Below are 24,431 nucleotides of genomic sequence, written 5' to 3'. Positions count from 1 at the left end.
TTTTTGAAGAATTATTAAGACAAGTTCCAACAAGGGGAATGTCAGTGAAAGCCTGGTTCCCTGCACCAGTAGAAGCCAAATGTCCCCTTTTGTTAGGGTTCGATTTTCAACAAAAAATGTGCCCATCAAGTTGGTTCTAATGTGATCGAGAGCTGGACACCTCATGATCAAGTGGTACAGGGACTCTACTTTATGCCTGCACAATCTGCAGCGGTAGTCTCTTACTTCCTTGGCTTTCCTGACTTCCAGCAGCTCCCGTGTTGGCACCAAGTTAAGGCATAGTTTTAGGAGTTGATTCTGCAGACAATCCGAAGGGAACTTTATCAAATATGGTGGGATAGATCCTCGCCTGCTAGGGGGACAGTACAATGCTTACCATAGAGTTTGAGGGTAGTAATTGAGTCCATGGTGTCAATCCAGTCTTGATCGTAAAGTCTTCGTTTTACATAGTCTGGATTTTCCCTGAGCAGTTTTTCTCTGGCACCAATGGACTCAAGTATTCCTTTACATGTATCACTCCATTCTACAAATGTGCGTTCCCTTTTAGCCTGGAGTGCTTGTCCAAGCATGGTGAACCCTCCTTCCGAGGGCGGCTGAAATCATTTTCGATAGAAGGAAAGAGTTTTCCTGACTGTTACTGTGAACAGCGAAGCAAGGCCCCACACTTTTCGGATCACTGCTACTGGTGTGCAGCTCGGCAGGGAGAGAACGTATCTCCAGAAGGTGACCTCCAGGACTTGCCACACTTTCCAGGTCAGAGCGAGTGATGCTTCTGCCCTGTAAGTCAGAATGGGAATTACTTTCATACGGTACAATGTAATCACTGGGACAAGTGAACACAGTACCGAAATCTAATTAATTTCACCTGTGCTGATAGAATCTTCACTTTCCTTCTTAGGTCAGCCTCTCTAGGTGCGTCAATAGAACTGTTATTTATTGATATACCTAGGTATGTCAGCTGGGTGATATCTGGAATTTCTGCTCCATTTATAAACCAGCCATCTGTCTTAGCTTCTTTCCCTGAAGGCTGTGCCAAATGTTAGGGCCGCGGATTTTGATGTATTTATCTGCAAGTCATTAGCTGATAAGTAGGAAGCCAGTGCCTCTAGTTGGCGCTGATGACCATTTGGCGTTTCCTCCAATATCACTACGTCATCAACATACAGTAGTCTACTTACTTGTGTTCCACATATAGATGGTGGGAAATACTTAATCCCTGTGAATGCCTCTTCCATATCGTATGTGTATATAGGTTGAAGATGGCTGGTGCAAGGTGGCAGCCTTGTTTAAAGCCAATTGTTGTCTTAATAGGATTTGTCCAGTCGCCCAATTTATTCATCCTTATTTGGATCTATGTACCGGAATGGAATGCCTCTATAGCTTCTCACAGGTCAGTGGGGCAACCCCAGCCTCTTAACTTGGTCCATAGGAGTTTGTTGGTTCACTGAATCAAAGGTTTGTGACAAGTCCACTGAAGCCAAGTAGAGCTTTGGCTGTTCCTCAGTCTTGTTCTCATTTTCAACAAGTTGATTAGGAACAAATTCAGGGCAGTACCAATGCCTTTTTCGAATCCGGCCTGCCATTGGTCATGATGCATTGATTCCCTACTCCAGGCTATGAGGTGTTTCAAAATGAGAGCTGCAAATATTTTGCTGATAACGTCCAGAAGGGCGATAGGCCTATAATTTGATGGAAGTGACCTATCGCCCTTCTTGAAGATCAGCTGTGGGCAATGCAGAAATGAAAGAAGTGTTTCTTAGCCTGTAGTGTGACTGGGGTCAGGCCTCTTGGTTTCCAGGCTGTACGCCCGGAAGTGGTACTGTGCAGTTTCTTGAAATTGTTTTGATTCGGCACTCCAAAATTTTTATTTTTTATTTTCTTTATTGGTTTTTTAACAAACGTAACAAACAAAAATCATTGATTTGTCAATGCAGTATGCATAAATCAAGAACATCATAACGGAACATTCCCAACTCTCGCACCTCCATCCCCCTCCCTCCGAGACCACAGTCAAATCCTCAGTTTTCTTTAGGACCTCGGGCCGGGACTATCCGTACTGTCTGAGGCGTTGTCTGGCGCCGCTGGGTGGAGCAATGGCACCGTTAACACCACCCAACGGAGTAGTTCTGCACTGTAGTCCAGTCTCTGTACCTGGATTGTTGTTTCCCAAGCCCCAGTCTCGGTGGCTATCCATCTCTTGAGGTCACCCCACCAAAGGGCCTCCGGTGCTCTTCCAACCCATGGCTATGCGTCTTTTCCTAGTTATGTATATCAAGTCTATGAGTTTATTTAGGAGCTTATTCTTGCTGCTAACGGCACTCCAAAGATGTAAGTCTGCCGAACTGCTTCCGGGTTCCTAGCACCATCTATGTGCATGTAATCATTGTCCTCTATTGTTAAGTATTTCAATCAGGCGATACAACCTATTCTCAGCCTAGTATTCAGCGCACAACCGGATGCTTATTTCATACTCTGATTTCTCTTCAAACCAAATAAATCTTTCGCCTTTTACTAAATGCTTATTTTATTATATATATAGATTCAATATTTTGAGTGATACACCACTCATATCACACCCCTTTTCAAATACCCCGGGTCACGATGGACCAGGAATCAGGCTGGTTGGTAAAGGTAATATTTATTTATTCAAAATTCAAATCAAACCTATGCTTTGGGAGCAGCAATCGCCAATGTGGTTACAATAACAGATAAGAATGTGAACAATGCACTTAAATTCACTCTTTAGCAACACTGAAGGAAAACACCAGAGAAAAGAACACTTTTGACTTGTTTGGAAAGATGGCACTTAAGTTAGGATTTCCCCTTGCCATATTCCTCAACCCACAACTAAGCAATTCTAAATAGATATAAAGAAGCAATTGGTAATCAGGAATGAGGAACAGGAAACAGAATTCGAATCCAACTTTCCCTCCCCAAAAAAGAGAGAAACCCGGATTTCAAACCCTACTGTTTAAAATGGCATTTCAGAAATGGCTGAATAAAACACTGAAAATGTGCAAAAATCCTTAAATCAATACAAATTTCTATGGGAGCAAGTGGGAAAGATACTAGCAATCATAAGAAATAGTTTGAGCAAAAGTAAACAATTCAAACTTGAATGGAAGGTTGAAAATAATTGAGAATAAAAATCACACATGTAAAACTTTGCAAAAATGTTGATTCCCGCCTAAAATTAACCAAACGGTTTTTAATAAAAACAGGTGAACTATTTTGTTGGGATGTAGCTATAGGTCTTAGGTATAATCCAGAGTTGAAATGAGGTCTCCATTCAACTGAGGGAGATATGCAATGTAGAATGAGAGGCGTTTTTAGAAAAATCGGGTGGTGAAAACAGAAAAGAAACTCAGTTTGGACAAGAAAATATTTACTTAGTTTTACTCTAGACTAGAGTATTCAGGCTTAGAATACCAAAGAGGGACACAGTAAGCTCTGGAGTTGATTCATGACTTCTACCCCAGATCCCCAGCGCCCGCTCTGGTGGAACCAAACGGACCACTCAAAATAGGATTGATAGGTTAGGATTTACACAAGATAAAATTTACTAAAGAAGTGGCGCTTAGCAAGATAAATCAAGAACAGGATTGCAATAAGGATTCTGACAATGTTACAAGTTATTAAGGTAAGGATAGGATGGTTTGGAGATTGGGATAGGACAAGGCAAGGGTTTCTATGATTCCTATTAATACTTACAGTCCACTTTCAATTAGGATTTTGGACCGTCAAGGGTTCTGGTCATCACACGGATAGTGTCTAACACAGGACAGCTGGGCAAATCTGGCGTAACAGGATCAGCTGGGCCGTTCTGGTCACCGGACTGCACTGGACTGGCGCTTCTAGTTACTGGATACTACAGATCAGTGGGGTGGTAAGTTTGGAGCAGGCATACATCTAATAGTAGCAAGCCAGGCTGGATCAGGATGCTTCCCTTAGGTTTTTGGGATCTTTTTCAGAATTTGAGGCCTAGCTGATAAGGGGTTCAGCAATCTATAGGCCTTGGCTTTGCAATGAAAATCTGGAATCATGCAGGATGAAGAAATCAGGAGCAGGACACCACACAGGAATTCAGGAAGAAGTCAGGAATCTGTGTGTTTGTGTATTGTCAGGTGCCCTTATTTATCATGCCAAATTACATCACTACAGTATATGGCAGGGGCAGGCTTACTACCCACACCCATAATGCTAGGATTGGGCCAGAGCATAGTTTCTGCCTTGCCCACAGCTGATTGGATCACCGAAAAAGGATGTCATGTTTATGGGATTACTTTTATAATGTCTAGAAACCTCCCCTTGCTACTGGAACCAAAATCTCATATTGCCACAAATACATATTTATGCAGTTATAACCTCTAAGAAAATCAGATACACAGGTTACATATTTTGTGCGTCATATTTCAATCCAAACCTCAAGTCTGTGGGACCTGGTTTTGCCTTTCTGCTACCTTTTGGCAATTTTAACCATGAAAGATTTGGCCTAAAATTCCCCACTTTTGTACACAGGTGCGCATTTACCCCAGGGATGTGTGTACAAAACAGTATGTTCGCAACATCAATACTTTCCCCGCAATCTGTCATTTTTTTACAACTTCTGTTCCTTATGCAGTAATGAGTTCTACCAAGTTTTCAAAGAAAGACCATAAATTAGATATAGTACTACAAACTTCATATTTTTCCTCATTCTTGCTGCAAAGTTAAATGTCTTTTAAAGTTCAGTTACAAAATAACCTTTAAAACCAAATGTCACTTGATAAGTTTCTTTTTTCCTTTCCCTCAACTGTAAGCAGCTGTCAATTCCTCTGAAGCAGAATGAGCGGCCTCTCTCTTGATTGAGGTTTTATTGCCCCTCACACTTGACAGGTAAGAGTCTCAGCCTGCTATTGACCCAGCCTGGAGCAAAGCCGAATGTCTGATGATCTGGGGAAGTCCCTTTGTACTGGTGCATTCAAAGTCCTCCAAGCTACCAATTGGTGCTTTCCTGTTCCAGAAGTTTGAGGTGTCACCCTTTCTCATGGCTAGCAACTGGCAGAGTTTTTTTGTTTTATAGTTTGCCAATTTAGCCCGAGTTTTAGCTTTTATTTTCTCATTTCTCATTTTACATCTTGACTTAAACCTATGGAATCAAACCAGTTTATAGGTGCACTTTAACCAGCAACAAATCCTTTTACATTGCTAAATAAGCAGGCCTTTACACAACAATTTATTTTTAATACACAATTTTCTCTCTTCAGTCAGAAAAAGCACATTTTACTATTTCTTTAAATTCGGTTTTCATCTCCAGCAAATACACACTTTATGCAGCTATAGTTCTTTTATTGAGTACTGGAGTTGTTTTGCAGCATGGATACATTAAACGGGCATCTATTTAGAGTCTTTCTCTGAACAGCTGATTCTTGATACTTTTGCAAAGAAAAAAAGACGTGTTTTCCGTGTAAAATGAAAACAAAGCCCCTGGTTGATTCTTTAAAGATACTTTTGACAGGAACTGTCATTCAAGTGAGGCCCGGTTCCCCTGAAACACAATGGATGATCCTGGGCATTGCAGGGCCTTTTTAACCACAGTGGTTCATGAGAAATTGATGAGTTTAGCGACAAGCAGCACTTTTAAGGTTGAAAAAGGGGTGTCATTTTAAAGAGGCATTTTGGGTTTTCAGCAAAGTAATGCTGCCTCTTTCACTTCACTCCATGTTAAATGCTGCAGAGCACACTGGCACATTCCTGCACTGAGTACTCTGTTCCACCACACCTGAAATGTGTGTGGCAGGGTGATGCAGCCATTTTCTGGTTGTTGCAAAAACGCAGTTGTCAGGCTCCAACCTTCAAGCGCAGGAATGGTACGAACCAACCACCCCCTCCGCGGTCTGGGTGCCTGCAAGTCACAGCTTACACAGACCTCCGAGACCCCGGCGGGGAAAGAGGGTTAGGGAATCGTTGGTTGGACAGGAACTGGTTTTCAGGATAACCGGAAAAAAGGGTTAGGAGAGGGAAGGTGGACAGGACTGGGGGAGTCAGGGTAAATACAAACTAACAATTAAACATGCATAACCAAAACAGCATATACATTACATGCCCACATTACAGGCTGTCATCATTGAGGCAATTAGAGCAAAAGAACTTATCTCTGTTTTTCAGTGCTGGCCTCCTGCCTGCGCACTCTCAGGTCCGGTCTCCGGAGCAGATAAATGCTGCAAAGAGAGTTATGAGTTACTACCTTGTGGGTGTTTCCTCACACACACAACAGATGCATCCAGTGGGCAAACGACATTCCTTCATGCACCCCACTCATCTCCAAGTTGCCACGTTCTAACTTGTATGCCCCCTTGAGTGGGTTTCACCCTGATATGCAGTTGGGCCGCACGGGGCCCTGCAGTTCATGCTGATCCACATGTTGATATGCACACGTAGTTTAAATAATAAACGTGCCGGTAGCCGCACGTGGCGCAGTGCGACTTCAGTACAAGCCACGCCGTGTTCCCAGTTGCGGTATCCTTAGCTGGTGCACATGGCTAATTATGCATGCAAATAATATGCACTGCTCGTGGGATCGCTGCGCTTCGGTGCGAGTCTTGCGCGGGTCTTAGCTTTGGATTAATGGCTGCTACATGCTGCACTTATCTTTTGCCGAACAAGGGGACTTCATGAGTCTGGGCGGTGCCCCTTTGCGTGTGCCCCGCTTCGCGTGGGAGATTCCTGACTGTTCGCCCCTGAACGCGGCTTGCTGCCCAAGCGCGGGTTTCCCAGCATGTGCTGCAGCTGCTCCCCTGTGCTTGCGGTACTTATCTCAGGCGTATGAGGGGCCCGGGTGATGGCTGGCTGGGGTGTGGCCCCTCGTGCGTGTCCCCTTCCTCGGAGCTGCATTGAACACGTCCTCTTCGTTCGGGAGTTCAAGCACAAGCCCCGTGCTAACGTGCGCGCATGCGCGGATGTGCTCCACCCAAAGAGGGTAGGGTTTTGTAGTTTCCGGCCCAGGGCCTGCTGGGAAGTGGAGTTTGTAGGCCTTTGTTCCTGCAAAGAGGGCACAGAAGCCTTCTATAAGGCAATATCCATTTGCGCTGGGGTTTTTTGTGTTTCCCCATGTGTGGACCACGTCCACAGCTCACTCCAGGCTCCCCACTACACAATCCCAATCCCAATGCCTGTACCCTGACAGCAGTTTAGAGATCTTGGCGCGCACAGGGGTCAGCGGGCCATTTTGCTGCTTCTTGTCCCAATGCAGCAAAATGATGTAGCATAGCACAGCTGAGTGGGTCAAAATATCCCACACTAGGTATAGTGCCTGGTGGCAGTCGCTGCTGATAGATTCTGTAAATTGTGTAAAAATTTCGGGGGCCTCCTGAGGTAAAATAATATCCTCTGTGCCACTTCTAACTGACGTTTCGAGTGTGGAGGAAGGTGGAGGAGGGGCATCACTGTCCAGAGGTTGCTCTAGAAAGGTACGAGGAGAGGACGTCTTCAAACCAATTTCCACATGCACATGCACATTGAGTGGGCAATGAGTGGGCAATGCGGGGCAGCCTCCTTTAGAGTCGTGGGTGCGGTTTTCAATCAGGGAAAGTCCAATGAGTGGTACAGACAGTAGTCTTTTCGAGCAGTAACCATTCGCCGTACTTGTTTTTTGAAGTGCAGGATCAAAGGGTCTAAACCCTGCAGTCTCCGCTCTGTACTTTCCTGTAAGATATGCGCCAACGGGTTAGGCGAGAGTTGGAGTTGGTCCATGAATAACGAGCAAGTGCACGAGGCTATGTGTATGACTCACCCTCAGTGTTTATCTTCTTCTTAAGTGTAGAAAATAAGGCTCACTCACCCGTTACCCACTTGCCTGACTGCCCGACTGCAGTCCACTTATCACCCACTTCGCCCACTTTGTGCAAAACTGGTTTGCTTTCACTCGAGACAGAAAGTGCTACATGTGCTGTTGAAAGTATCCAGTGCCTCAGCCTCGGTCTCCTGGTCCATGTTCAACTCCTGACAAAGCATGGACAACGCTCCCGAGCCCCGATTGCTGGCCCCAGAGGAAACTGCAAGTCTGCTATCCGACCACCGAGCCTCACTTGTCCAACCTGCAGAAAGCAAGCCCCACCTGCCACAACAGGGGCCGAGCACTGCCCCTCAATGGACAGCGATGCCCAACGCTGCCGTTAATCACAGCCGCCTACAAACACAATAGCAAATTCATTACTAGGTGAAGTCGGTTGTGCCAGTACTGTACTCTTTCCTCTTTCCTCAAATGTGTTTTTTGAAAGCCAATGTTCTTTCAAATTTACCAATGTTTACTTTATATGCATTTTGAAATCTTGAACATTTAAAATATAAAAGCTCAAGTCTAACGCTCCATGTTTATTTTGCTTAAATTGTAAAGTCATGCAGGTTACATAATTCCAATAGAAGTACAAGCATGCATTTATTTATTTTTCAGTGTTTTGCTTGTGTATTCAGTAGTATCAAGGCGTGAGAGGGTACAAAACCGAAGATTATATACAAGAGAACACTTAAAATACAGACATAGAGGAGTGTACTGGGTGTGTTTCCTGTGCCTGGCGTGTCCTTTTGGCGAGTCTTTCTGCCATTGCCATTGAGCAAAAGGAGGAGCTTTTCCACAAAACACCCGCCCCTGCCGGAGCGGAGCGTAGCGGAGCGTAGCAGAGTGTACGGAGTGTGTTTCCTGTGTTCCCTGGTGGTCCGTGGAGACGTGGACGGACGGGAGTAGTGAGGAGCAACAACACACACTACCTCATCTTGGAAATTGGAGAGCGGGTAAGAACGGACTAGCGCAGTTTGAAAATAGCTGTGGGTGTATGTGAGGCCGAGAGTCCAAAGAATGAGGACAGTGACAACGGCGAACACCCGGGCCCAAGCGAAGCAAAGCGCGGCTTCTGGAAATGCTAATGCTAATGTACTTATCCTGCACACTGATGCGAGGATCGCGCAAGTGGAAAACAGAGACACGGCCCCGGCGGCCCCCCTCCCCACATTCCCCTCCCCACATTAACACCGCAATCTTCATCCATAACCCCTGGTGGTACAGAATTAACCAGTAGCGAGCAGGGAGGAGGTGAGGTGTAGGATCAAACAGAGCAGCAACCGAAGTATGTGATGGAAGTGGGGTCAAGGAAAGCATGAGTAAGCTGGGCAGTGTGAATGAGGAAGAAGTGGAGGTGTGGGTTGATGAAGTCGCTGTGAGTGAGCAACAAACACTCAACCACTCACATCCATCACAACCCGAGGATCTGGTGGTAAAAGAGATATCGGCGGTGGTGGCGAGTGGCAATGCAGGCGCTGTGAAGGAAAGATGCGTTGTAATGGTACATCGCACACCTGTGCTGAGTAACATCGCCCCTGCCCCCTCCCTTCAGTGCCCATGTCTCTCTCAGCCCGATCTGTGCGTCAGACATTGTGTAGATCTACTGGGTGAAACTGAATCTTTTGGGAAGGGTACAGCTGCTCGGTGCGCCCCGACAGATGTTCATCTGACTCACAATGTTAGTGCAAAGCATATGGAGGAAATGCATAAAGACAGGAAATGGGATTTAATTCCGGAAAAAGAAGTTCAGGTCAGAGACGCTGGAAATCATACCCAACCAGCGGCAACGATAAATGACAAGGAAAGCCCTATAGAGGAGCAAGTACCCTTGAGGCTCATACAAGTGAGGCCGGAGGTAACCGTCCCAAGGATGGCGAGTTGCTACAAGGATCCCCTATCTTCAACATGTTCATCGACTATGGAGAATATACCAAACTCAGGGCTTTCTTTAAAAATGTTGGCATGCACTAGAGTTGTAGCAATGCATAAACCAGAACCTAAAACTGTAAAAACAGCACACACGTTTGCTTCACTACCATTCCAGAATAATGATGAAGACTACAAACCCGGGAGAGACAATGCGAGAGGTAAATGAGGACTGGACAAGACCTTAGGTCCGGATGGAAGGAACTACTGAACTCAATTCTCCTAAAATGATATGCTGAAGAGACTCCTTGGGGATCGCTGATCAACTGTTGAAAGTTCTGGCAGCGATGAATTCCAAAATAGTCCAACCACGAATGCCCCTCTGAGTAAACTCAAGCGAGAAAATATCACCACAAGTTGGGTGGCTATCGACCAAGGATCGGAACATTGCTGACGTCTTGAGACTTGAAGCAAATACACCAACGTTTGAGTTGAGAAATGATGAAATTACAGTTTCTCAAAAGAGGGGCAGAAGAATCATAAGCTCTGATAGCGAAACAGAAGGCTCGTCCAAACGATTCAAAGGGAGATTAGGTGAGATAGGATCCCCTCTGCTGAGCACATTGAGAGCCAGTCTTCCTCTGAGTCGGAGTGTGAGGACAAGACATCTTGTGCACACAAAGCGAGACGCCAGTCGAGTCGAGCATCAAATTCTAGCGAAGTGAAAATCTCTCAAGACATCGCTGCCATTTTTTGGAGTTGGTCGTTGCAAAATTAACTCCGATCTTGATGTCAGCCACGACAATAGCTGTGGCGCCCCTGATGAAGTTGTATGAAAATTTAAATGAGAACTGCCGTGATCAAACTACGTTAATAGCACTACTCAACCCCAAAATCATTAAACTGGAAGCTGATCTAGTGGGAATGACAGCACAGGTTTTTTGACAAGAGGAGGCAATGAAATCTCTCGAACAGCCTTAAAAGAGTCTCTAAAAAACTCGGCAGAAGATAAGAGACTCTTGGCTGAAATTACAAGACAGGCCTTGACACTGCTACAAACTGAACGTAAGGACAAGGATGTCGTGGCAGCCACAGGGCAGCCAAATAAAGAGCTTCCTCCAGTTGTGACAATGTCAGAATTGAGAATTGAGGATATTGGCAAGCAGCCACTCAACGATAATCAACCTAAAGAGAAAATTACGAAGAATAAGAAGGCTTCTGCACCTCAGAATTGCTGTTATGCTAATGAACTCACCATTAGCAAGGCGTCAAGTGTATCTCCCGAGAAAGGACCGAATGAAACGGGGAGTCCCAGAAAAACGGGCTCTCAAGAAATCCAAACCGCCATGACGATACCAGCAAAAGCGAACCCAATGATTACTCCTCAAAGTGAAAGAGAGAATGAAAATGGTGTGAATTCTCCAATTATCGACCTGACTGACTCAGATAAAAGCAATGCTCTCAGCACAGCGAATCCCGAGATCAGTGCTAAAGCATTACCACCAAAAAAGAACGATGCAGAGTGGTTTGATATATTCGAAAACCCGAAATTGCAAGTGAGCGGTGAAAAATCAAAGAAAGGTCCGAAAATAGATCAGAAGCAGAGCAATGGGAATAAAAAGACGAAACCTCTGCAAGCCCAAAACAACAAAAAGCCGAGGAGCTCAGCGAATTTCTTTAGAAATATCAAAGCACTGAATATTACAGTAAACAATACAGAGCAAATCACAACAAAAAACAAAAATAACAACGAAGACGCTGTGCCAGATGGGGAAAATGAAACTGTAGAATCGCAAGTTGAGAATAAAGAAGCCCAGCCAGGACCAATCAATAAACCAAAGCCCACCAGTGCTCCCCCACTGATAGATGTTGAAGAAGAAGATTCTGAGGAATTGCTGAACCTGTCAACTTATAGTTCACCGGGTGACGAAGGCATAGAGAACAAAACCATATCTGAGGTAAATCAAACAAGTGTGGATGAAAGTGGCCATGGAGAGATCCCTGCTGACCTAACTGGTCCACGGGTGCCAATAAAAGAACATGAGAAAGCACGAGACGACCATCCCAGAGGTAAAAGTGTGGTATCTTGGCCTCTATCCCCAGTGAAAACGAACCTGACGAAAGAAAAAGAAAGTGTAAAACTTCAGGAAATACAAGTCTTCTATACGCTCGAGGAGAAACGTGTGATAAGCATGATGAAAGTGAATAGTGAGGTGTTGATCCCGGTAGAAGCACACACCAAAACGAAGGACGCCCCACAAAATCACAACCTAAATGCAGAGCCAGTGAAAGTGGTCCGGAGCGCTGTTACTAAATTAGATGTGGGGGAGAGCGAAAAGCCAAATAAATCCAACCGGCAGCAGCACCCCATCTCCAATTCCACCCTTAAGACTCCAGTAAGACTCCAACCTTACAGAATACTGGTGGAAAAGAACGAAGCCAGAAAACATAATGTTCCACTTAATAGGTACACCATATTACAGCTATTTCAAAAAATCCCGGCTCTAAAAAGTATAAAAAGTGCACATATTAATCGGGTTGAAATTATAACAGACGCAATCCAGAAATTTGTCCTGTTACACAACACGGACAAAAAAGATGTGGAATTGGTCATGATGCGCGAAAGGCAGTTGTGGGAAGCTGGTTACCAAATTTATGAGGTGGATAACCCGCTGATGGGAGTTGTGCCTGATAAATTAAAGGAAAAAAAAGGGACAATAGAAAAAAGAAATGGATGTCCGGCGAATAGCCCTGCAACAGCAGGTGCCAGTGATGAGGTGCAGAGAAATGATGACACACAATCGAGGGCTGGAGGAGATAATTCTTCTTGCCCATTGAATGATACAAGGCTGAGTGAAATCAAAATAACTATAGAAAACCGGCAGGACCATAAATCGGCTGAGTCTATGAATGAGGAGCCGAAGATCCAGGATGTCAAGGGAACCAAATGGGCATGGTTGGCAAAAAGTTTAAATGGCGCAACGAAGAGTTGATGCCAGGAGAACGTGACAGAGCTAGTGATAGCCTCTTGGAATACGAGAGGCTTTTCCTATCTTCTGAATGCTCCACCGGAAATTATAGGAAATGCAGATTTGATATGCCTGCAAGAAACGTGGCTTGCGAATATACCCTATGTTGAGGGCTTTGAAGTTGCAATAAATCCAGCCATTAGAATGACTAAAGGACGTCCAATGTCAGGCCAATTAACTCTAATTAAAAGAAAATGCGGTATGAGAATCAAATCAGCATTAAATATTTCACCCTTCGTGCAGAAAATTTGTGTAGAACCAGCAAGCCAGTCAGAGCTGAAGGTGCAGGGCATTCACCTTCTAAATGTCTACTGGAACACAAAGCTGAAAACACACCAAAAATTCAAAGATTATCTCCTAGACGCAATCGACAACATCAGAATTGATGATCCGGAAGCTAGGTTGATTGTGTGTGGAGACTTCAATATGAAAATAATAGAATTTGACCAACAAAAAGTTCCTGCAAATTCCAAAGAAAGATATAACGGCGAATGCTGGTTAAAAGAAAGGTCGTACAGGAACCTGACGATGTTGAATGGAACAACGCAAGGAGATATCCCAGCCAAACCAACCTGGGAAAGAGGTGGTCAAAAATCCATATTAGATTACATCTTTGTATCGTCCAACCTGGTGCAAGAAATAATCTCCCTTGAGGTGAACAGGTCAAACAAAAGTGACCATAATATTGTGGTTATGGAATGGAAAACGAACGAACCCGCTCAGAGGAAACAATGGAGACCAGGAGTGTCGTTGGTTCCAGGGCGGAACAGATTGCGACTGAGAAATGCTGACATACTGGCGGTGACAGAAACTTTGAAACACCATCAGGAACAGGGTCGGTCTGAATTAATTGAATACCAGCAGTTCTTGGAGATTTATAAAAGACAAAAGGTCAACCATATGACTAAACCGGGGTTCAAAAATCACCAATACGATCCTGAGGTAGCGAGAAGAAAGAGTTGAGGAAACTCATAAGAAGAATTGGTGCTGTAAAACCAATGAAGGACAACAGTCAAGCTAAAAAGGCAAAGAATAAAAACATCAATTGGTACAAACCGTATCGGGCGACAATGGAACGACGAGATGCAGAACTAATGTTGAAGGCTCTAAACCAAAGAAACTCCAAAGGTTTCTGGGCCATAATGAATGAAGTATCTAATTCCGAAAGGGCAATAATATCAAGTATGGTACCTGAAAAAGAGTGGGCAAGTCACTATGAAAAATTATTCAAAAAGAGAAAAATCTTGAGTACCATAAATTTTCAGTTGAGTGAACCCTGGGAAATTGAAATAGACAGAGAAGCCATTTGTGCAACTTTCAAAAAACGCAGTGCTACGCGCGCAGCCGGACCGGATGGTTTGTCGAATGCAGACTTAAGAGAACATCGACGAGTGGGTAGACCTCTGTGACATTTTGTTCCGCTCAATAATCAAAGAAGGTCGGATCCCTGTGTCATGGAAATCTGGCATAATCGTACCCATCTTTAAGAAAGGAACCCGCACGGACCCGGCTAATTATCGTCCATTAGCCCTCTTAGATGTAGTGGGCAAAGTGTTTGCAACACAACTATTGGCACAACTTAAAGCGTGGATCCGAAAGGAGGAGATTTACGATGACCGACAGTCTGGGTTCATCAAAGGTGTAGGCTGTGGCGTAAACCTACTAATGCTGAATCTGCTAAAAATGGATGCAGTTAGTTCTGGTCAAAAAATATACCTTGCCTTCATTGATATGGCGGATGCGTTTGATGGAGTAGATAGAGAAACACTCTGGTACAAACTCATGGAAAGAGGATGTAATAAAAGCCTTATCCAAGCCATCAAAGAGCTATACTCAAACACTAACATCCAAGTTTGTTTGGACCGAGAAGGTAACTTAACAAACCCTATCACTACAGAGAGGGGTGTAAAACAAGGCTGCCCATTAGGGGCAACTTTGTTTAACTTCTACATATCAGAAGTAGGCACCGCTCTAGCAAACGTTGTCATTTCCACCGCGGATGAATGGATGTCCGATAAATCATATCATGTATGCTGACGACATGGTGATCTTAGACCGGACACCAGTTGGCCTTCAACGGAAATTGACAGCGCTAAGAATCTTCCTGGCAGATCTGGGATTGGAGATTAATGCCGCCAAATCTGAAATTTTGGTTCTAGAAAACAAAAGAGGAGGAAAATCCAATGGGTTTAGACAAGGTTGGTCGCTTGGTGTGAAAAAGCTGAACAAAGTCCCATACACAAGGTATCTGGGAACAATCATCAGCTGAAGTATTAACGACGCTTCGATGGTGAAAAAACTTCTAAACAGTTGCAAACAACTGACTGCGCAGGGTATGAAAATCCCAAAAAAATATGGAAAATATTCATGTGATCCAATAAGAAAATTCTATCAGAGCAAAGTCTCACCAATTCTAACCTATGGAGCTGAGAACATGTTTGGGTTGGAACACAAACTATGGTCACGATGCGAAGCCTTCTTCTGGAAGAAAATCCACCAGATCCCCCAAGGGACGCCAACTGTGAGTGTCCTGTTTGAAGTTGGGATGTCGTTGCTTAATGCTAGGATCACATGGAACAAGCTCTCTCTATTTTGAAAGACTTGTGATGAGGCAAATTTTCCTCCGTTCAAAATTTTGAGAGAAGAGATGAATCCAAAGAAATCAGCGCTAAACGAATGGAAACAACAGTGCAAAGTGATCCTAAAGCAACTAGGAACAGACGAACAAACCTTTTGGGCTAATCCAGACTCGGTGAAAAAGAAATTGTTGGATCTGGATTGGATTGAAATAGCAGAGAAAAGATTGACCCATAAATCTATGCAAAATGAACCACCAGAAGCAAAAAAACGAAATACACTCCCAAATTACCTGAGGCTAGCTCCATGCAAGCGTTTAAGAAGGTTGTTCCTAAAGTTTCGATTAAATATCTTCGAAACAAAAGAAATTTTGAGTCATCGACGGATGATCCCGATAAACAATACAAAATGTAGACTGTGTGCAAAGGATGAGGAAAACTTAAAACATCTAATTTTGTTTTGCACGGACCTAAGGATCCAACGTGAGAATTGTCTGGGTAAAGTGAGGAGCTCATACCAGTCATATAATGCCGATGAATGGTGGAAACATCTGCACATCGGGGAAAGCAAAAAGCTGATGATTGGAACGATGCGATTCCTGGAGCAAATCCAAATCCAATTAGAGTCAAGATCACCATACACTTGTAATGATGCCGCTGAGTGCGAGAGGAAAGAGACTTGATGTTTTAAATTAAAAAGTTATAAGATAGGAAACGGCCTAATTAATTTTTGAGTAAAGTAACATGTGATAAGCAGAATGGTTAAGGAAAAGGACTGATAAGAAAAATTAATGATTCCAGAGGATAGGAAAATGCCATGTTGACAAGTTTTCTTGTCGTTTTCTCTTTCCTTTTTTTTCTATATGTGTATTTATTTTCTAAAAGTTTGCATAAACTAAATGAAATAAAAAAAATTTAAAAAAATAGACATTCTGTTTTGCTCTCTTAGCTTGATTAGCCTTGAACCTGACATTATTGCCTTGGGACGCTTCATTTACTTTAATGCAACTGCCAACATTCCAATGTTCGTATTACACTTTAAAGACCCAGAGTGTTCAAGACCTGAACGCAGAAAGGGTGTTTAAAAAGGTTTACATGAGGTTGGGTTCTATACAGTTATTAAAAACGTGCGTTGCTGTTTCTACTACTATATGTCTATGGAAGCTGTTAGTTCATAAATCTGCTTGAGCTATTGCAGGTAATTTGCTGCCTCGGAATGCAGTGTTATGAAATACTTAAAATATGCTTGTCCGTGGGCGGGCTTATGAAACATTCTCTAACCTTTGACAAAGTTCAAATATCTGACAGACTCCACGTTAGTATATTTGGCAATCTAAACTTAATGACTAGTCTGGAAAGCTCTGAAGGAAAGCAACATCCAAGAGCAGTACTGCTGCATATCACTGTACAGCAACTGAATAGCTTTGAAGGGTACTGCATTCCTCTTACAGGACCACGCTTCTGCAGTGAAGAGAACTCATGACCATAGTTCTGTCGCTTATATTAATGTTTTTATAACTTATGCAAAATACACAAGTGGCATTACTATCTAACACTTACGGTGGTTGGGCATGTGTAAAGTTCATGGCTTCTAAAAATAAAAAACATTCATCGAGGACAGAAATTTGCCTTATTACATGTAATTAATCAAATAAGAGAAAGCTGTTAGAAATTGTAGAAATATGCACAATTTATGGAGGTAAGAATATAGAAATATGCACAATTTATGGAGGTAAGAATTGGGAAAGGTCAATGTTTTTTTTTTCACTTTGTATTTATTGGATTTATTCATTAACAATAGCGACATATACTCAACTCAAAAACCAGTCCAAACCGGACCATAGAAATCACCCCAACCCCCCACCCAAAATCAAACAATGAGCTACACAGGGTTCACAGACAAATGAAGAAGAGGCACCTCATGGTTGGGAGCACAACTCTGTACAATTACTGGCTGTCTGACCGGTTAGCTCTATCTGCAAGGTCCCCGACAAAACTCACACTTCGGGTGCTTTTGTGCAGTAGCCGATCCGCTCCCACCCTCCCCCCATCGTCCAGCTCCGCACATGATCCCAGATCTCAGAGTTTCAGTGCAGCACAGTCTGTATTCAAAAGCACTACAGTCCAATCCTGCAAAAAAGAAGGCATTTCATCATGTACAATAGCTGCAAGCTTCTCATAAGTGAAAATTGTTAAAAGTTTATGAAACCAATCTGACTTTGTTGGGCCCTGAGATCCTTTCCACTTCTGGGCCAGAGCCATTCTTCCTGCCCTCAGCATCGCACCGACTACCCTGGGGAAGGTTCCCTCCTCACATTCAGGCCTAGTGGCACCCAGTAAAATCTCCATGGGATGGAGGGCAGGGCAGGTTCCCAGGATATCTTTAATCCAACTTAGTAACTCTGCCCAGTAGACTTGAATGACCGGACACTCCCACCACATATGGAACCAAGTTCCTCTACCAGCACATCTAGGACATTTAGGGGAGACACCGGGAAACATTTTAGACAAAGAGGCAGGCGAACGGTGCCAAGAGTGGAGAAATTTGAAGTTGTGCTCCATGGCTGCAGTATAAAGCTTCCCCCTAAAGACGGCCCGGAGAACGGAGTCCCAATCCCGCTCCTCCAATGCCGTGCCAATTCTCTCTTCCCATACACTCCTGAACGCCTGTCTCCCCTCTAGTTCCGCCGTAATTAACACATTATAGACTTTCGACAGAGATCCCTTTCTGGAGTTGGCCTCCACAAAAATCTTTTCAAAGGCGGTCAGCTTACGAGAAAGGGAGGCCACCCAATCTGCCTGCGTGAGAATGCCCTTGAGTCGCAGGAAATCAAAAATGGAGGGAGGCCTTTCCGGAAGCAGCTCCAACAGCTGGGGAAATTCAATAAAGCCTCCCTGGTCAAAAAGCTGGGCGGCCCTCTCCAGGCCCTGGTCAGACCACATCTGTGTCCCTCGGAACCCCCTAGTCCCCAGATCAAGTGGAGGTCCCCACAGGGAAGACGAGGGAGAAGGCCATGATGACAGTAATTTGTTATCCCTACAAGGCCCCCACAACCGCCATAGAACCGCTAGAATTGGGTGGGACCGAGCTACCGCTGGTAAGGCACGAGGAGGGGCCCAGAGCAGGTCTCTAGCCTTGTGGGGATGAACATGCACATCTTCAATAAAAGTCCAATATGTCCTAAGGTCATCTCGCAGATGCTCTAACATGACTCGCAACTGGGCCGCTTTGTAATACAGCTTAAAGTCGGGAAGACCAAATCCCCCGAACGCCTTGGAGTGTTAAAGTACTCAACTTTATTCGAGCCCTCTTACCACCCCACACAAAGTGAAGAATTCTCGCCCGAAGCGAAAGAAAGGAGGAGTCCGGGATAGCACAAGGAAGAGAAGAGAAGAGAAGAGAAGAGAAGAGAAGAGAAGAGAAGAGAAGAGATAGAGAAGCCTAGGCAGCACATTCATCTTCACAGAAACCATTCGACCAAACCAAGAGAGCGTCAGTGGGGCCCACCTATCCAGGTCGCGACCAACTTTGGCCACCAACGGAGGAAAGTTCAGCTCAAACATCTTGCTTAGGTCCCTCGGAATTACCACCCCAAGATACCTGGTACTGACTTTCTCTATTCGCAGCCCGAGCACCTCCACTCTACCCTCAATATCTACGTCACGTTCTCCCATGGGCATAATACAGGATTTAGAAACATTAATTTTGAGACCGGAGAACTGTCCAAAACCACGTATCAACTCTAACGACCGGGGCAGCGAGTCATTAATTCCAGATAGATACACTAGGATGTTGTCTGCAAAAAGAGACAGCTTAAATTCGTGCTCCCCACATCGCACTCCTGTGATCGCCTCCTCCCGCCTAACCGCGATGGCGAAGGGCTCCATTGCTAGAGCATACAAAAGAGGAGAAAGAGGACAGCCCTGGCGAGTTCCTCTAATGAGTGAAAATCTCTGGGACGCGAAGCCATTGACCAGAACCCGCGCAGATGGAGCATTATATAGTGCAGCGACCCATCCACAAAACCTATCACCAATACGCATCTTTCGAAGCACCTTCATCATGTAAGACCATTCAACGCGGTCAAAGGCCTTTTCAGAATCTAACGAGAGGAGATAAGCCTCAGACTCGTTCTTGGACACTTCATATATTAAGTCCAGCTTTTTCCGCACATTATCAGATCCCTGCCGCCCTGGAATGAAGCCCACCTGGTCCCTAAGGGAATAAGCCTAGACAACCTGTTCGCCAGGATCCTGGCCAATAGCTTAACGTCAAAATTTAGAAGTGAAATAGGCCTATATGATTGACATAAGGAGGGATCCTTCCCCTCCTTCGGGATCACCACAATGAGAGCCGACATCATGGAGGGAGGAAGAGACCCCGTCTCCAGGGCCAAATTATACACCTTAGACAAATGCGGCGCCAATGTGGAGCGAAATGTCTTGTAAAAGCGGACGGTGAATCCGTCGTCTCCCGGCGCAGTGCCATTCTTCAAAGACGCAATAGCATCAACAACCTCCTGGGGAGATATCGGGAGTTCCAAAGATGCCGAGCGCTCCAGCGGCAGACAGGGGTTGGGGAGAGACCCAAAGAACCGATCAACATCTGACCCATCACCAAAATATTCAGAGGTATAAAGGGTTTCATAATATGACTTAAATTGTTCCGCAATCTGGTCATCCCCCAGCCACCTTACACCCCCCCCCCCCGACCAGATATGCAATTGACTCGTCGACTGTTACGGAGTTCCCTGAGTCTCCAAGCCAATATCCTGTCTGCCTTTTCCCCCTTCTCCATATATCGCTGTTTTAGAAACGCAAGCTTCTTCTCCGTCTGCCCCACAAGCAAGGCAGACAGTTTAGCTCTCAGCTGTAGAAGCTTAGCCCTCTTGTCCGGATCTACTGCGTCTTCAGCTTCCCCCCTGTCTGAATAGCCAGAATCTGCTCCCTCAGTTTACTCTCTTCCCTAGCCTTTTCCCTCTTCCTCCTAGCTCCCATTTCCATTAAAACGCCTCTGATCGTAGCTTTAAACGCATCCCACACCCCTCCAATCCCAACCTCTCCAGTGTCATTTAAGGTGAAGAACTCGACTATCGAGTCTAGCAGGGACTGCCTTAACGCACTATCCTGCAGGAGCGAATCATTACATATCCATCGCAAATTGCTCCCGACCCCCGGGGGAATCCCTAAACTAACACAGATCATATCATGCTCGGACCATGGGATGGACTCCACCTTGAAGTCAGAGATATATTCATGGACTACGGAATCAACCAGCACATAGTCAATCCTAGAGAATGACTGATGTACTGAGGAGAAATAAGTAAATAAAGGATCATGGTTACCAACATCAGGGTGGGCCTCTAAAAGGTCCATATTTACCTTCCGAAACGAATCTGCCATCTTCCTCTGGGATCTAAGATCAGGACATGGGTTTGAGGATTTCCTGTCTTTATCTGGATGCAGCACCATATTGAAGTCCCCCCCTACAATGATTGCTCCCTCTGCGAAATCCATGATTTTCCCGTTCATCCCCTGCCAAAACACATCTTGATCCTCGTTCGGTCCGTATACTCCCACCAAGGTGAACAACCTACCCCTTATCTCTCCCTTGACCATAATAAAACGCCCCTCTGGATCCACTTTATGCGCTTTGGGAGAGAACTGCGCATCTGAGGAAACCATGAGCACAACCCCCCGTCTTTTAACCCCATATGATGATTGAAATAGGTATTGAATAGCCCTGGATTTGACGGTGGGTTCTCTCCCCTTAACCCAATGGGACTCCTGTACAAAGAGAAAGTGCAACTTCAACCACCGGAACTCCCTGAGCACCAGCGACCTCTTAGTCGGGGAGTTCAGACCTCGCACATTTAGAGACCCCACAGAAAAAGAATAAAGAAAGTCATTCATAAGGACAGACGGAAAACCACATGAGAGCGCCGCCCCCGAACCACGGAGACCCCCAAAGAAGAACCAAAACATACGTTTAGAACCCAATATTCATGGTAGCTCTTAACTCCCCCTTTTGCCTCACCCAACCCCACCCCTCACCCCCCACCCAACTTCCGAGCGTCTGAAAGGACTGCAACCTTCTACGGTCAAGCCTCCAGACTGCCAAGGCTCGCCTCCACCAGGGCGAACAATCACACACAGAACACAACAGTTTCCGGGCCCCCCCAGACCCAAAGAATGCATCCGGCATCCCCCCTCCACCAGCCAGACCAAGAAACGATCCAGCTTAGAGACCGGAGCTAAACCAACCATACTCAACCCATTTCAAGCACAAAAGCAGTCAGAGGACAGCAGAGGTTCCATCCTCTAGTTAGGTCGGCGCTTGCCCCGGGGACGGGGGCGCTATCTTCCTGTATTTCATATGTCCCCGGACGCGCCGCCGTCCCAGGGATGCCGGTGAGTCCCCGCGGGGACACTCAGTGGGAACGTCATCCAACTTGACCTGCTCCCGAAGAGTCACTCAACAGCTCTGTCATTGCTCTCCTGATGTCGGACTCCGAGGTAAGCACATGTCTCTCTCCGTCGAGTTTGAAGGTGAGCGAAAATGGGTGCCCCCATCTATACCGCGCCCCCTCCGCGTGCAACCACCTCGTTAATGGCCCACAGAGTCTCCGTCGAGCCAACGTGAGTGCAGAAAGATCCTGGTAAATGGAGATTTTGGCACCATTCCACTCGATCACACCTTTTTTACGAGCGAGCTCCAATATCTTAGTCTTCTCTCTATAATAGTGGAACTTCACTAGAACGGAGCGAGGGCCTCCCACACGACCCCCTGCTCTATGAGCTCTGTCAATGGTAGGAGCCATAGTAATCTCTCCTTCAAGGACAAGACTTATGACTTCTTTGACCTTTCGCTCCAGGTCAACCTGCGTCTCTCCCTCCTGCTCCGGCATGTTGAACCTCAAATTAGAACGTCTCTCTCGATTTTCCAAGTCGTCAAGCTTGAGGGCAATCTTTTCCTCCTTTCTCTCAAGCTCCATCAGCCGCAGGTCAAATTGGGTCTCAAGGATATCCACAGAAGATTGATTGGCTTCGAGGGCCTGAACCCTATCCTCCACATCGTCCACCTTCTTATCCAGGGAGTCAAGTCTCTTCCCTATGTCTGCCCTAAACCCCCGGATCTCCTCAAGAAGAGCTGCCATACTGCGGCCCATATCCTGGGTATCAGCATCTTCTTTTTGGCCGCAGACCTGCATATTGATGACCACTTCTGAGCCCTGGGGCGACCTCCGGAATCACTGGAGAGCCCTCACTCCCTGCATCCGCACTCCAGACTCCCCATAGGGGCCGGCGTTCAGACCAATTCACCACAGGAGGAGGACTAACAGACCACGGAACCAAGAAGGGCCTTCAACAAGCTCTAAGAGAGCGCCCCTCCAGAGCACATCCAGAGACCACGTAGCAACCGAAGAAGTGCAGGGAAGTAAGCAGAATCAGAGTCAGGGCTCCCCTCCAATCTGCAGGCAGTATCCACTTCTCCCACGCCTGCTTCCAGCACCTTACAAGAGAGAGACAGACACCGTCGGGACTCAGGTGAGGTCCACAAGCTCCACAGCGCTTTCTAACGTTGCTGCTACAACAGCCCGGATTCCCACACAGCTGCGACCTCCAGCCAGCAACAGCTTCTGGGTCCTTTTTCCGACCGTACCGGTCTCTCCCTGCCGCCATCTCTCAGCAGGCTATTCCGACAGGGAACGTAGGGAGCCGGACTATCACACCCCCTTTCTCCTCACCGGGCTTCACACATCCCGCGACTCCTCTGCCGCGCTCCGGACACGGTGCAGACCCCTTCCTCGCAGGTCCGAACAAACCGGTCTCACCCAGCACACCGGCACCTCGCGCCACCCCCCTCAGGTCACCGTACCAAAGGCAGATATAGAGCAGGTCGGGGTGGGGGCGCTGCTTCAGTCACTGGGCCGCTTGGTACCTCCTTGGCCCACTTCCACCAGCCAGTCACTCCATTCTGCGCCGGTCCTCCGCCGGGGCGCACCTCAGGATGGCAGCTTCATGCTCGGTCTCCTCAGCAGGGTCAGGGGCCTCTCCTCGCTCCGCCCGGGACACTGGCAGGCGAACACCGCAGCTCGCTCCCCCAATATACCGGCACTCTCTTCTCCTCAGGGGAGAGCCCACGGCTCCCTCCCGCGGGAACCGCCACACAACGGTTGCCACCAAGGGGGGGGGGGGGCCACGGGTCAGCAGCAAGGCCGCGTGGGGGCTCCGATCTGGTCGCGGGAGCCTCCACCCCTCCCCCACCGCCAGCGAGACAGCGCTGCACGGTTCTCCTCGGCGGGGAAGCACTCTCAGCTTCGCTCGGCTCGGCACCCTGGAGGCTACGAACTCCTCACTCCCGGCACCTCCCGACACTGGGAGTTCGCTCCTCCTGGTCACAGAGCTATATGGCAGCCCCAGGGGGGCTCCGCACATGGCCACAATGGGGCTAGGGGGCCCAAATCCAGAACAAGGCCGCCCTGGGGAGGAGAACCGCCGAGAAGCTTCAGCACATCTCAGCGCCCCCTGGTGGCTCCCAAGGTCAATGTTTTAATGAGAATATAGACATAGAGGCAAGAATTGCATCTCTCTATTTAAACTTAGACCAGAAAACGATGAATAAATAACTGGGTGATCTAATTTCACTTACTCAATAGAAACCTATTCTGCTGTGAAAAATGTCATGCGAACCACTGAACCAGTCCCAGCCCTATGTCACCATGTACTTCGCCGTCCTCTTTTTTTTTTTTTTAATGCAAATGGCACTTTCATATCTAAACTATGGACTTGAACTGGAAACATGCTGTCTTGGGAGTCTTCTTTACTCGCTTTGAATGCCCCCTCTAGTTGGATCTAATGTTTGTTCCTGCAAGAACTACCCAACAAAGTATTTTTAGAAACAAATGTGGGACCGTAAATGCAGATAGTACTCCAACATTGTCTGAAAAACACCAATCAACAGACTGCATACCTTCTGTAAAATCTAGAAAATCTTATACAAATTGTCTGAAAAGAATATCTATTCTGTGGCAAGATAAAAGGCTTTATATAATGCTACATACCACCAAGAAAGGCAATTGTTATATGGGATTAAAGTAAAATGTCTTGAACACAGAATCCCCTGACAAGGCAGCAGCCATC

The 24,431-nt window shown here is 46.0% G+C and overlaps 1 protein-coding gene across 4 annotated transcripts in view; it reads left to right on the top strand.

The window, feature by feature from the left end:
- ARB2A (ARB2 cotranscriptional regulator A) overlaps positions 1 to 24,431 on the top strand; it is a 2,893,216-nt gene that overhangs the window by 898,343 nt on the left and 1,970,442 nt on the right. The window lies entirely within an intron of this gene.

This window comes from Ambystoma mexicanum, chromosome 6p (assembly GCF_040938575.1).
Source record: "Ambystoma mexicanum isolate Mex_15411 chromosome 6p, UKY_AmexF1_1, whole genome shotgun sequence".
NCBI lineage: Eukaryota > Metazoa > Chordata > Amphibia > Caudata > Ambystomatidae > Ambystoma > Ambystoma mexicanum.
This window is presented reverse-complemented; position numbering and strand designations above follow the sequence as displayed.